Genomic DNA, 14,126 nt, shown 5'->3' on the forward strand with positions numbered 1-14,126 from the left:
GTGATCTCCATAACATGCAGATCTAGGTAAAAGATCATGAAGAGACGCATGGGTCCTGCTAAGAAAGTTGGATGTTATCTTATTGGTAATGGACATCTTTAAAGAACATTAAGCAGATGAGTTACATATTACATACAGTTGGTTCCAGTGGGAGTATGAAGAAGGTACTGGTTCAGAGACCTACCCAAAAGTTTTTTTTACCAAACCGGACAAGAGATAATGAGTGGTAACTAATAAGAATATTAAAAGTATTGAGAAACATTGTAGTAGTGGTTAGAATAGAGCATAGGGAACAAGTTCAAGAACTATTTATAAAAGAATGGACAGCATTACATGATTGAATGTGGAAGACAAGAAAGAGAGAAGATCAAAAATAAGGTGACTAGCTTGAGTGACTACATAGGTTATTGCCTCCAGGGGACATGGAATATAGGAGGTGGTCACACATGTAAGTTCAGCTTAGAAATACTGAATTTTAATTGCCTTTTGCATTAGTTGGAGGACATACAAGCAGCAACTGGATATTTAAGTTTAAATTTTATTAGACATATTTTGGGCTAGAAGATGTAACTTTTGGGATCAACAAGGTTTAGGAGAATACTGCGATAGATAATAGCAGTCAGGAAGAACATGCAAAGTGGAAAGAATTTTCCCGACATTTTAAAGAGGTTGTGGAGGAAGAAGCGAAGCCTGGCAATGAGCAGCTACAGTACAAGGAGCATGTGGGATCTTACAAGCCAAGAGGGTGGTTTGGAGTGATTGGCAGCATCAGCTGAAACAAAGACGCCAAAAAGGCCATTTTAGCTTTGCAATTACTTGGTCACAGAACAGTTTCAATGGAGTGGCTGGGATGGAAACCAGAGGCTGAAGAATAAAAAAGTAAATGAGAAGTAAGGAAATTGGGGCAATGAGTAGAGACTCTTCTTTGCCAAGGTTTATATAATTCTACACCAAGTATTACAGATCGAGGAGATTAAGAGAAACAGGCAAACAGCCCAATCAGCCAAGCTCTGTCATCTCCAAGGGAAAAGCAACATTCTACTTATTTGTGAATAGCCCTTGTACTGGCACTGCATGGAAAGGGAGATCAAAACTAAATCAGACCAAAAGCAGCAGGTTTGAACACTGCAGAACAAAGCTGTATCCTGAGTGGTGGATGAGATATAAAGAGATGCCAGATGCAATCTGTGGTCCCCCAGGCTTACCAAAGCATGTAGGGACAAGGCCCAAAATAATCAAGAACTAAATGATCAGAAAGCAGCTGAGAGTCAGATCTTAAACATGAATTAGGCACCAGTGAATGGTTACTTCTTTTTTCCTATGGAATTTAACGATTCCCACTTGTATCTCTGTTGGAGGGAGTCACTGAGAGGATGTGACCACCGGTTGACCTGTGAGCTGGACCCCCAGCAATCAGAGGCTTCTTGTCCATGGAATGTATGATCTGCCCACTGTTCTGACACTAGAAGCTATGGCAAGGATGCAGCCTTAAAAGAGTAATGGGTTATTGAGACTACCCCACCTGGACTAGATATATAACTGAATCCCACCTTAATGGGTGGGATTCAGTTATATATCCTTAAGATCCTGGTGGACAGGTACTGAGATCTATTCATCTTGTGGCCACCAGAGACAAGCTTTGTATGTAATTTCCTTTGCTTATTCAAACTGCTGTCTACTAGTCTGGGATAGCCTGACTCTTCTTCAGTCTCTTTCTGCCCTCCATGTACAGGGGCCAATTCCAGATTGTATCTGAAGAACTCTCCAGGTTTTGAACCAACACTCATCATTTGAAAACCTGCCTCTTGACAGCTAAACACCCAGTCACACTCCTTTGCAGCCCCTAAACTACTAGGTAGAATCAATACCATTACCTCTGGCTCCAGGGTTTAGAAGCCCTTTGATCTCCCCAGCAGAGACCACTTAGTACTCCCGCAGGACCTGCTCATTACCATAACTGGGCACCTAAAGAACCCTAGGGCAACAAGAGAGCATAAAGGTCATGTGACCTCTGACCTGCTCCAGTCTTATGCTCACATTTCACTATGATTTGCTTCTGTGATCAAACCCAACCCAGCATACCAAATCAAAAATTAGGGCCCCAGACTATTTCCTTTGCAATACTACTTGAGTCTTCACATTAGCACCCTTCCGGGGGCCTGTTTAATCTGAGTCTAGGCTCCTGCCTTGTGTTCACCACAGGATTAAGTTTCAGCCCCAAGAAGTTGGAACCAGGAGTTGGTTTAGCTATGAATGTGCCCTTGGATCCCTTCCTGTAGAGAAGCCAGCCACAGCAAGGGGTATCCACAAACATGGGTGTGCCTGGGTGATCTTGAATCGGACACAAAGACTTAGCATATGTCAGAGGTTCAAATTGTTGTTTGCTTCATGAAGAATGTACATGTATATCTCTTTCTGTAAATCAAGAAGTCAGTAGTGTGCATTCTTACATTGCTAATGTTCAGGGATCTTTGTGCTTTCTGCAGAGACACTGCCTAAAAAGGTCTTTGGAAGAAGAATCTATGCAACGTGCAAATACTAGAAAGTTTTAGATTTTATCCATTATTGATCATAATATCATGGAAGGAGGATTTATCCTTCAAGTCTGTAGGCAAGTCACTTAAAGACTCTTAGGTTTGGTTTCTTTAACTTTAATTGTAGTAACAATACCTGCCTAAGGTCACTATTGCCATAGGGTTGTTGTAAAGTTAAAAGAATATATTACTTATATTACTTAACTTCTCTGTGCCTCAGTTTCTTTACCTAAAAAACAGGAATCATAAAAGCACCTACGTCATAAAGTTGTGTTAAAAAAATTACTTGAGGGGCACCTGGGTGGCTCAGTCGGTTAAGCATCTGACTTCGGCGCGGGTCATGATCTCACGGTTTGTGGATTTGAGCCCTGTGTCAGGCTCTGTGCTGACAACTCAGAGCCTGGAGCCCGTTTCTGATTCTGTGTCTCCTCCTCTGTCTCTCTGCCCACCCCCCCCATGCTCATGCTCTATCTCTCTGTGTCTGTCAATAATAAATAAACGTTAAAAAAAATTAAAATAAATAAATAAATAAACTGCTTGAGTATATAAAATACCAAAATACTTCTAATATCCAAGGATATTTTTCCAAGAAGATATACAAATGGCCATCAAACATATGAAACTATGTTCAACATACTAACGACCAAAGAAAATACAAATAAAAACACAATGAGACACCTCTTACCTTCCAAAATGGTTACTGTAAAAAGGAAAAAAAAAAAAAGACAACAAGTGTCGGCAGTGGACAAGGACATAGAGAAATTGGAATCCTTGTGCACTGTTGGCAGGAATGTAAAATGGTTCAGCAACTGGAGAAGATAGTTTGGAGGTCTCTCAAAAAGTCAAAAATAGAATTTCTATATGATCCATCAGTCTCACTTAGGGTATATATCCAAAAGAATTGAAAACAAGATGTCCAAGAGATGGTTGCACAACTCTGTTCACTGCAACATTATTCACAGTAGGCAAGAGGTAGAAGAACTTAAATATCCATCGATGGGTGAGAAGATAAGGAAAATGTGGTATATATGTACAATGTGATATTATTCAGCCTTAAGAAAAAAGGAAATCCTGTCACATGCTACAACATGGATGAACCTGGAAGACACTGTGCTAAGTGAAATAAGCCAGTTCCACAAAGACAAATATTTCATTATTCCACTTATATGAAGCATCTAAAATGATCAGACAGAAAGATGAATGTGTACCAGAGACCAGGGGCAGGGGCAGGTGGGACATTTTTGTGTTGGGTGAGTGTAGAGTTTCAGTCATGCAGGATGGGAAACGGGGGCAGGTTTCTGGGCATCTCTTGCACAATGTGCATGTGGTCAACAATAATGTACTCTACTCTTGGAAATTGTTGGAAGGGTGAATTTTGTGTTATGTGGAGTTTTTGCCACTTTTTAAAAAGTTGAGAGAAGTAAACTCTGTGGCAGAAATTAACACTTGACTATACCTAAATCTCCAGAGCCTAGTCTGAGATTTGGCAAAGAGCAAAGGTTTAAAACAAATGCTTCTTGGAGGAAGAAAGCCAAATGAATGCAAGAATGACCTGAGACTAAAATTTGAAATATATTCAGCAAGTGGATATTTGCTGAGGATACTTGCCTCTCAACCTTGAGCTTGGTATCCATAGTGGTGACTGGAGGATTAATGGTCACCAGAGAATATCCTTGTGATGGAAAAAAAAAAAAAAAAAAAAGATCAGAAGTGTCATTTTCAGATAAAGAGCTTGTGGGAAAGGTAGAAAATTCCAGACTCACTGAATGCCCTTTTCCTCCAAGAAACTTTGTCTAAACTGTCCTACTTTCTCAGCTGTTATTGTCAGCAGTTCTTCCTTCCTCAATTCTTCATTTTTATTATCTTGGCTTTCTGAAAACTGATGTTTCCCTATACTGAGATAATTTCTCTTCCTATTACACATTTGAGTTTAATTCTTGAATTATAAAGTGATTCTGAATGTAGGTCACTTCTCTCACATACTGCAGAAGCTAGAAGGATCTTAAGCAAGAGCCGTCAGAAGCTGAGTCATGCAAAGCTGGCCTCCTCGGTGCAGGAAGGTCTCCCCAGCAAGTTCACCCAGTGTCCTTGGACCAGAAGTCAGGGGAGCTGTCCTCTTCTTGGTCCAATCAAAAGGGGTAGCAAGAGACAAAACATATTTGTTCATTCAAAAAATGCGAAGCAAGCCTCAGCATCAGACACTCAAGTACTAGGATAGGCCAGAGAGACAGAAAAATCAATGATTAATCCCCGAGGGATAAGCATAGAATCCCATACAGGCTGCAAGATAACAGAAGAGTTGCCACTATCTCCACTAAGAATGGTTGAAATTGCTCAGTAAACGCTTTCCACAGAAGAACTGGTCTAGATAAGGTGACCAAGAGTTAGTCAGGCTGAAGGGGCAAGGAGTTGGGTGGGGGCCAGGGAAGGAAGCAAGAACAGTAGAGGGGGAGGCAGCAGCTAGCTCATATCATTTTGCTACAGGAGAATTGCTACGTCCGGAGAAAAGAGTCCAGGTGGAAAGACTGCAGGAGATGACAGGGGAAGGCAAGGGCTTAACGCAAAAATAAGACCAAGAAGGTGCTCGTGTGCTTTCTGATAAATTTGAAACTGCTCTTGAAGCTTATGGGAAATGAAGTGCCACAAAGAGACTGGCTCTTCAGAAAGACAACTTAGCAACTGTGCGCAGGGTGGATTAGAGAGAAGGAGGTACAAATGTGGAGGAAGCTAGTTACACGGCTATTGTTACTCTTCAAGAGAGACGTTATTAAAGTCTGAACTGGGAGAAAGGTAGTGGGAATGAAGAAGGTAGAAAAGATTCAGAAGCCTTTTGTTAGGGAGGTGGTAAAAGGATGCATTTAAGACTATATACTCTCAAGTTAGACTTCCTGAATTTACCACTTACGTGTTTTGTGGAAATGTAACTTCATCTCTATTTCTTATAATTTCATTTAATTTTGTAATGATTATTATTCAAAGCATGAAGGGAAAAATACCTACCTATAAAATACTACCATCCCAAAATAACACACCATTAACATATCACTGAGTATTTTTTTGTACCTTATATGTTTTGTTTTACAAAGTTAACAATGCTCTATGCATTTGTTCTACAACCCCCTGAAAAGCTAATCATATTTTTTAAAGAAATTTCAAAACTATAACTAATTTAATTAAAACTTAAACAAGCACCATTTATGACTGACAATTGTTTTGTTATATGGGTTCAAGTTTCTTTTTTTATAGAACAAAACAGCAAATACGTTCAAAGCCCCACTTGCTTGGTGATCCTAAGCACCACACCTCTTTGTAGGCATCCACTATCATAAATTTAGTATATATAGTTCCATGTTTCGTACACCTAGAAACATGTATTTTAGCTGTGAATAATATATAACAATTCTCAGTATGTGTGTCTTTAATTTTATAAAAGTGTGAACTATGAGAACACAGCATAGCTTCATAGCTAATGCTTGGACTCCAAAGTCAGACTGCCATTCAACTGAGGAAATATTAAAAGTGATGTACAGGAAAAAAAGTCACAAAATACTTAAACGTCAAACTCAGTAGGGCCTGGCTGTGAGTTAAAGAACTGGAGAAGTGAAAAATGTGGGGAACAAGGGATACCTGGTCTACATGCTCGGAACATGGATGACTTATGTGGTTGTAACATTGTCAAATGAGGTAAAACATTTATAGGAAAACAGTTAGCTTTAGAGAGCAGAATAGTGAATTTGGCAGTAATTATTACATTACAGTCATCCAAGAGGCGTGCTGGTTACATTGGCCGATAGGAAACTAAATACTCAAGTCTGAGAGTCTTTAAAACCTTTAGGCCCACGAAATCAATTTGCAAGTTGTCAGTAGGTAAAGCAGTTAAGTCTCTAGGACTAGAGGTGATCACCCAAGAGAGTGCACTGATGGACAGAAGAAACTTCCCCAGATCTAAGGAGAAAAGTGGAAGAAGGAAAACTAGAAGGTGAAGGAAGATACAAGGAAGGTAAATGGCAGCATCAGCTGGGACAGAATGTCCAGAAAAACATCCCTTGGATTTCACAATTTGGAAACTGAAGGTAATTTACAGAGTAAAGTTTGAGCCTAGCTGCTAGAACAGAAGCCAGATTGTGACGAGTTACTAAGTGAATGAGACGGAATTGGGACACTGGGTGTAGGCAATCCAATTGAGAAAATAATATCTAAGAGCCACTCAAAGATTATGAAGAGAAAAAGTCAACAGTCCAACATTAAGGTTCAAACTCCTAGTCCATGAGCTTAGCTTGGTTCACTAGCCTCAGTGCCTCACGGAGTCTTGCACGGACTTTGTGAACTTATTCCCATAGATGACCTTAAGTTCTAACAAATTTGTCATCTTCTGACCACTAAGCACAGAGTGGTTGCCAGGGAGCTTGGAAACTAAGCTCCCCCAACCTTACAACCAAGGAGGCTGAGCACCCCCAACAGGCTTAGTGCTGCTTCCAGTCCTGTGACCATCCTGTTTGTTCTAAATGGATGACTGTTTCCACTAGAGGGTCTGCTAGGACGGTTCTAGCTTCACGCTCACTCTAGCAACTGGGCCCCTTCCACGCTCCTACTGTGGAGCCTTTCCCAAGAGCCAGACGCAATCTTGTTTCCCTATGGTTCCTGCCTGACAGTCTTATGTTAGTAAGTTTCCCAGTCAGGACTTAATGCTCACCAGGCTTCCCAGGGCTTGCCTCTAATCCCTTGAATGATTCTTATAGGAAGTGAGACCATAAAATGTACCTTCTGACCTCTGTAATCTGAAAAGCTGCTTGGATCTGTTTTCTGCCTACATCCCATCTTCCTATCGCTATATTTCTTTATTTCTACGTTCTGGTCTTTCTGCGACCCTCTGCTTGCTCTGACAAACTTGTGAAAATGGAGATCTTCTGTGCTCTGGGTCACGCCCATGGCACAGCCACTGAGTTCTGATTGTTCAGGTATTCTCTTAATCAGTGAAGGTGTTTTTTTTCTTTTCTTTTCTTTTTTTTTATACTGACCACCAAGTCCCAAAGACTATGTATGATTCTATTGGTATGGCCACTATCAATTATTTCAAAAGGTAATTAACAAATTAAGATGTATATTGACACACACTATATGTTTGTGTCGTGCTGCCTAATATGAGAGTTACAGAGCCAAGAGAAAAAAGACTTGAAAACATAATGACAAAAAATTGAATAAAACACGTAAGATTTTGTAACAATAGCCAAAGGCTCACCTGAGTCACATATTTCCCAACGAGGGATACAAACTTTAATAAAAATTCTTGGCTGTAAACAACTTTAAAGTATGCAAGAGAATTTTAGATCATTTTATTTGAGCTTCACAATGAGAATGCCAGATGGAAATCAGGAATTACCATCAAGGGAATTTTTACAAATGAGGAAATTTCAGTGTACATAGTTCAACTCAACTGCAAAACTGCACTTGAACCTTTGTGTTGTTTCTAAACCCCGAATGTGATTCCAGTCTGGATGAAGTCCAGGCTGCTAACCTGATGTAAAGGCCCTGTACATTTGTTGGCTGCCCCCAAATTCTGCAGCCATGCCTGCTGACTTTTTCAAACCTTTGTAAACATTATTCTTTATTTCTGCAATGCCCTTCCCTCCTTCCTCCCCAATTAAATGCAGTAAATATTAACCTTTCTGTCTTTTTCATCAAAATCTGTTACACCCTTCTCTGCGCTTAGGCAGCATTTTTGTGATATCTTCATTAAACTATAATGTTTTTGTTGTTTTATTTTTTCTTTGGTCCTTTTGCTTTTTTTTGTTTTTTGGTTTGTTTGTTTTGCTTTGCTTTGCTTTGTTTTTGCTTTTTCAAATGTACAATTGTCACATGTGACCTTTTTCTCCTCAAAGGAACTTAGTATAAGACCTGACGAAGAAATGAGCTCAGGGCAATATTTGTTGAATGAACTAACGTTTAAAGACAAGTCATGAGTGGAAGTTTGTTCAACTACTGGATGTTTTCTGGAAAAGTCTTGCACTTCAAAATCAGTCTTCATCCTGTAGAGCTTGGGCCCAGTATCTACAGTGAATGAAGAGTTAGTGGCAATGGCGAAATCCTTTATGAGCCCTTGTGCCTGAGACTGAGGAAAGAGGGTGGATCATAGACAATATACCTACGCTTGGTGATATTTCATGCTCCTTTTCCTTTCCAGATGTTTCGAACGCAACAGCCCTCCACATGACATTGGGAGCCTGGGTTAGATGGTGGAGCTACAAGTAGGAAGGAGCCTGCATTCCTGAATCATTACTTGCAGAAACACCCAACCAGAAACATCTCCATTACACCATTGTGTGATCAAGAAATTTTATTGAGTTTGGCCACTAAAACTCTGGGGGTTATCTGTCATGGCTACTAAATTACTGTAACTTAGCACAATAACCTAATACTACTTAGATACATTAAAAACACATGCACAAAACAAGGCACATTTTATAAAACACATACAAACAAAAAAAAAGTCGATGTGTACTAAATAGAATGGTTGCCCAGGAGAAAAGATGGGGAAATGAAATTAGACCTGGAGCGGCAGAGACCAGCAGCGATGAGGCACCCTCTGAAGCACCAGTTGGGGAGTGTAGCTCTGGTCCTGAGGTCCAAAGAAAGGGTAAATACTGTAATTGTGCAAAAAAACTGAAGAATTTGAAACTTGTTTGATCAAGCAGTGGAGGTAAAGGAGCCAGCCCTGTAGTTTACATTAGGTGGGGTGAGATGGCTCCATTGCTGAAATGCCTTCTCTCAGATCGCATAATGGTGAGGAACTGTGGTACTCTCTGGAACTGGGCTGAGCTGGGTGGTAAAGAGCCAGAGGCCCAGATCGCAGCTAGGAACACTAGTGAAGCAGGTGATGACTCTGAGATGTCGGGAAGCTAGGTCTTAATCTTAACTGTCATAAATTTCCGGTGCGTTTTGGGGAAATTCACTGTATGATCAATAACATAAGTGGAATCTCTACTTTATCTATTCTAGTAGAGTGCATGACACAGCATAAATGAATCTAAAGTATTTCTGTTCAGGTATGGGCACCTCATACTGATGGCGAGGCGTGTATATCTGTATTTGAGGACAGAAAGCAGCCTACAAGTCCACATGGATAAGAGTACTTAGCAGCTGCAAGAATCTGGCCACCTACTGATTTAATTATCTCACCCATGCAACATCGGTTTCTGGAAAGCAAATCTAATGTCCCTTTGCAGAGCTAAACCTAGTGAGGAAGCCTCAAGTAAGTGCGGTGTAAATAGTTCGTGATGTTTCTGCCGTAAATTACCTAGAAGACATGGTGTCCAGGCGATCACAAGATATAAGAGATTCAAGAACACTCAGGAAATGAAAGCAAGCCCAAAACCGACATTTTCAGAACAAGAAGAACTGGCCTGGAGAATGTTCCATTAATAGACTCCCTTTCTGTGGCCAGTTACCTAAGTGGGTAATATCTCTAATTCATGGCTTCTAAATATGGGGTCCTTGGATCCCTAAAATCCATGAAATGGTAAGCAAAATTGTGTGTATATGTATTTATGTGCATTTTCTTGGGGAGAAAATGACTCTCCTCAGATTTTCGAAAATAATTACTAAATTCAAAAAGGCCTCGAATAATGGGGTTTAGTTTCTAGCTAGCAATTTACACGTGTACTTAGTATTCCAAACACCGAATGGGAAAAACAAGTCGTCTTGAATCAAGGGCAATACCGGGCAGGAAAAGATGTCAAGGTCAGGCTAGAAGAGTAATTAAGTTAACCTCTGAGTGGCATTTATCATCCTGGATTTGTCTACAAGACTACTTTTCTGTTTAAGGAATATATTGCTGCTCTGACCCTCCTTTGGCCTTTTTGGAGAAAAACATTCTTTTAAAACTGGAATCATTGCATTGAATACTAAGTCCATCCTTCTGTCCTTCAAAAACTTGTTACCAAAATCTGTATCTATGAACCTAGTTAAGCAGCCCCTTTGGGAATGATGGTCACATTCCATGCCGAATTTTTGGACTGGTGATCCATTTACTCATTTCTGCCTTAAATCATTTAGTCACTCAGGAACAAGTTGAGATTGGGATTTAGGCGAGGGTCAGGAGTAAGGACAGGGTTACTAGATGATATTAAAATTTAAGAAAAGTGATAAACCTCAGAAAGATGGATTATGTTAAAGGATGGGGTAAGTCTTGGGCGCCTGGGTGGCTCAGCCAATTGAGTGTCTGATTCTTGATTTTGGTTCAGGTCATGATCCCAGGGTCATGAGATAAAGCCCCATGTCAGGCCCCACAATGAGTGTGGAGCATGCTTAAGGTTTTCTCTCTCTCCTCTCTCTCTCTCTCTCTCTCTCTCTCTCTCTCTCTCTCTCTCGCTCTCTCTCTCTCTCTGTCTCCCCTCCCCTTTTTCCCCCTCCCTTACTCACTCTGTCTCTCTCGCTCTCTCTCTAAAAATTAAAAAATGGGGGGGCAGGGGTGCCTGGGTGGTTCAGTCGGTTAAGCATCTGACTTCAGCTCAGGTCATGATCTCGTGGTTCTTGAGTTCAAGACCCGCGTCGGGCTCTGTGCTTTCAGCTCAGAGCCTGGAGACTGTTTCAGATTTTGTGTCTCCCTCTCTCTCTGCCCCTCCCCCACTTGTGCTCTGTCTCTCTGTGTCTCTCAAAAATAAATAAAAACTTCAAAAATTTTTTTTAAAAATGGGGTAAATTTCAGAGTTAGGTGAAACTCAGATGTGTGTCATTGGGTATGTGTGTGCCTGTTGCAATAAACTACTTTCTAATATACAAAAATGGAAATTTATTGGGTAATAAGTCAAGAAAGAAGATAGGATTGCCCAAATGTCTTGGATATTAAATCGTCATCCCCATTAAATTGATAGATGCCCCATTTGAGGCAGAAGAGGTAGGCAACACTAATACAAAAAAGCTAAAAGACATTAAAAAACTGGCCTTATTTTGAGAAGTATATTACAACTGAAGGATAGGATAAATGTGGAGAAGACCAGGCTTTTAGAAAGAGGATTTATCACAAAGTCTTTAATATTCTGAAGATCTTTATCTTGATGGTGATGGCAGTGAAAATTACCACAAAGGGTTCCCCATCTTCCACCTCTAGAGTCTGCAGCCCTTTGGAAACCAAAGTGGGTGATATGGAGGTGATATGGACCAAAGTGGGTGATATGGATATCTAGTCCTCCTAGATACCCAAAGAGACTTGGCAGCATCAGAGATCTTGTGGCATTGACCTTTCTCTCAGCCCCACAGCTGCCTTCAGGAGCATCTCAACTGACAGGAGACAAGTGCCCTGCATAATCTGTCATTATTTAATAAATAATATGTATTTATTAAAATATAAATTTAATAAATTCTAAAAGCACCTGAATCTACCTGAATTAGGCAGTTGTGCTCACTGGAGCTAAAAGAACCAGACCCACAATAGGAATATGAGTGTAGAGTGGAATTGTGTCATGACCAAAGCACTATCTCCTTGGAGGGGAGAGCAGCAAAGTCTCATGGAGCAACAGCAGCTGTTTTGGGCCAAGGCAGGCAGGAGGAGAAACAAACACCTGATAGGGAGTGTGAAGCAATATGGAGGGTGACCATTAGGTATTTGTATGCTATATTTCTGTTCCATTTATTCAACAAATAAATAATATATGGATTTATAGACAAATACCATATTCTAAGTCTGGGGATACATTGGTAAACAAAATGGGCAAAATCCCTGCTCTCACGGAATTCTCAGTTGTCTTAACATCAGTGGCAGGTACTTTCAAGAGCTACCTAGAGAAAGAAATGGTTCCTTAAGTGTTATGATGCTCAAAGATGACACACACTTCTGCAAGGCAAGAAATTGCCTGAATATTTTTCATGGATGATGCTCCCCTATGAGCCAATTAGTGAATGCTGAGTATCTTCCATTTGCCCCTCTAGATCCACACTCCACACTTCTCTGTCTTGTTGTCTCCTGTGAGAGTTTAACTTCTGTAGGCTCAGTCAATGGGTGCATGTGCCTAATGGTTTCCAGTTGGCTTTAGCTGATGCAAAACCAGATTGGAGAGAAGAAGGGTGGCATCAGGATGTAATTCCCCTGACTCCTCCCTTTAAAATTTGCCTCAACCAGTGGTGCTCCTTAAAGGGTGGTAGGGAGGGGGGGGATAGAGGGAGCACTCTGTTTCTCTCAAGGAGTCTGGTCTCCATGACTCTGTCCTCCCAGGTCCCAGTGACCACACCTCTTCTTGCCCCTTCAGGCCTAAAGGTTGAAGCAGAGGCTCTAATCCTGACCAGTGGTTTCTAGACTACCCCGTGTGGTTCTCCTACCAGACCTTGCCTGCTTTGTAAATACAGTAAAACCTTGAATTGTAACTTGTCCTTCGAGTGTTCCTCAAGACAAGCAAACGTTTCTAATAAATCTTGAACAAGCGATGTCTCGCAATATAAGTAGTATGTTAACGCCGAATGTCGCATGATCACAACTAAGCCAATACTTCTCTTCTCTCTCTCTCTCTCTCTCTCTCTCTCTCTCTCTCTCTCTCTCTCTGCAGGATTTTGGATGATCGTCTCCCATGCTCAGATGCTCGGCCTCAGGCCTCAGTGTTTGACAGAAATCAGTTATTTTTCAGAGCACTGGAAGGTGCCCACAACTGACACTAGTGTATTTTTTGTCACTTCATAACACCCATGGACAGTCCTCTGCTTCTCCATACAAGAGTAAGCTCAGGAATGCTTTGCTTCATTCTAGGTCAGGCTGCCTGCAGATAGAGACCCTTTCCTCTGCTGCTTTATTGCCAGTTACATTAAATACAGTAGATGACAAGAGTTTATTAATACTGTACTGTAGTCAACATCTGTGCGAGTGCACACAATGACCTTCATGCAGAAAAAGATTCCATTGAACCTACAGATAGCAGTGATTCCCTTAGTGATAGTGAAAGTCATCCTACACAATAAGCCTCCTGTCTCTTGTCTCCCTCACACCAGCCACGAAGGTTTTCAAAGGTAAGTGCAGGTTAACTTGTTTATTTTTTTATTTTGGATTGTCTTTATTATTTTGTGTTGTATTACACTATTTTTTAATGTTTATTTATTTTTGAGACACAGAGCACAAATTGAGAAGGGGCAGAGAGAGAGAGAGAGACACAGAATCCAAAGCAGGCTCCAGGCTCTGTGCTGACAGCAGAGAGCTAGACGTGGGGCTCGGACTCGTGAACTGTGAGGTCATGACCTGAGCCGAAGTCAGACACTTTACCGATGGAGCCAACCAGGTGCCCCTTATAATACAGTACTGTAATCATTTCTATATAAATACCTTTGGGTTATAGAACAAATCATCTGAGTTTCCATTATTTCTTGTGCGGAAATTTGTTTTGATACACAAGGGAGTGTGAAGCATGTTTCTGAAACGAATTATCCTCACAAACCAAGGTTTTACTGTAGTTCCTTTGTGTAGTAGCCTGAATAATGGCTACGCAAAGACATCCCTGAAACCAGTAAATGTTATCTTGTAAGGAAAAAGTGCCTGCAAATGTGATTGAGTGAAGGATCTTGACATGGAAGGATGGTCCTGGATTATCCAGGTGGGCCTGAATATCGTCACACGTG

General features: G+C 40.8%; 1 long non-coding RNA gene across 1 annotated transcript in view; it reads left to right on the forward strand.

The window, feature by feature from the left end:
- LOC123383049 overlaps positions 1-13,517 on the forward strand; it is a 111,874-nt gene extending 98,357 nt beyond the window's left edge. Inside the window, exon 5 of the long non-coding RNA XR_006592306.1 lies at positions 13,070-13,517. This is a non-coding gene — a long non-coding RNA (uncharacterized LOC123383049). The remainder of the gene's footprint in view (positions 1-13,069) is intronic.
- Positions 13,518-14,126: the final 609 nt, after the last annotated feature.

Source organism: Felis catus, chromosome F2, assembly GCF_018350175.1.
Source record: "Felis catus isolate Fca126 chromosome F2, F.catus_Fca126_mat1.0, whole genome shotgun sequence".
NCBI lineage: Eukaryota > Metazoa > Chordata > Mammalia > Carnivora > Felidae > Felis > Felis catus.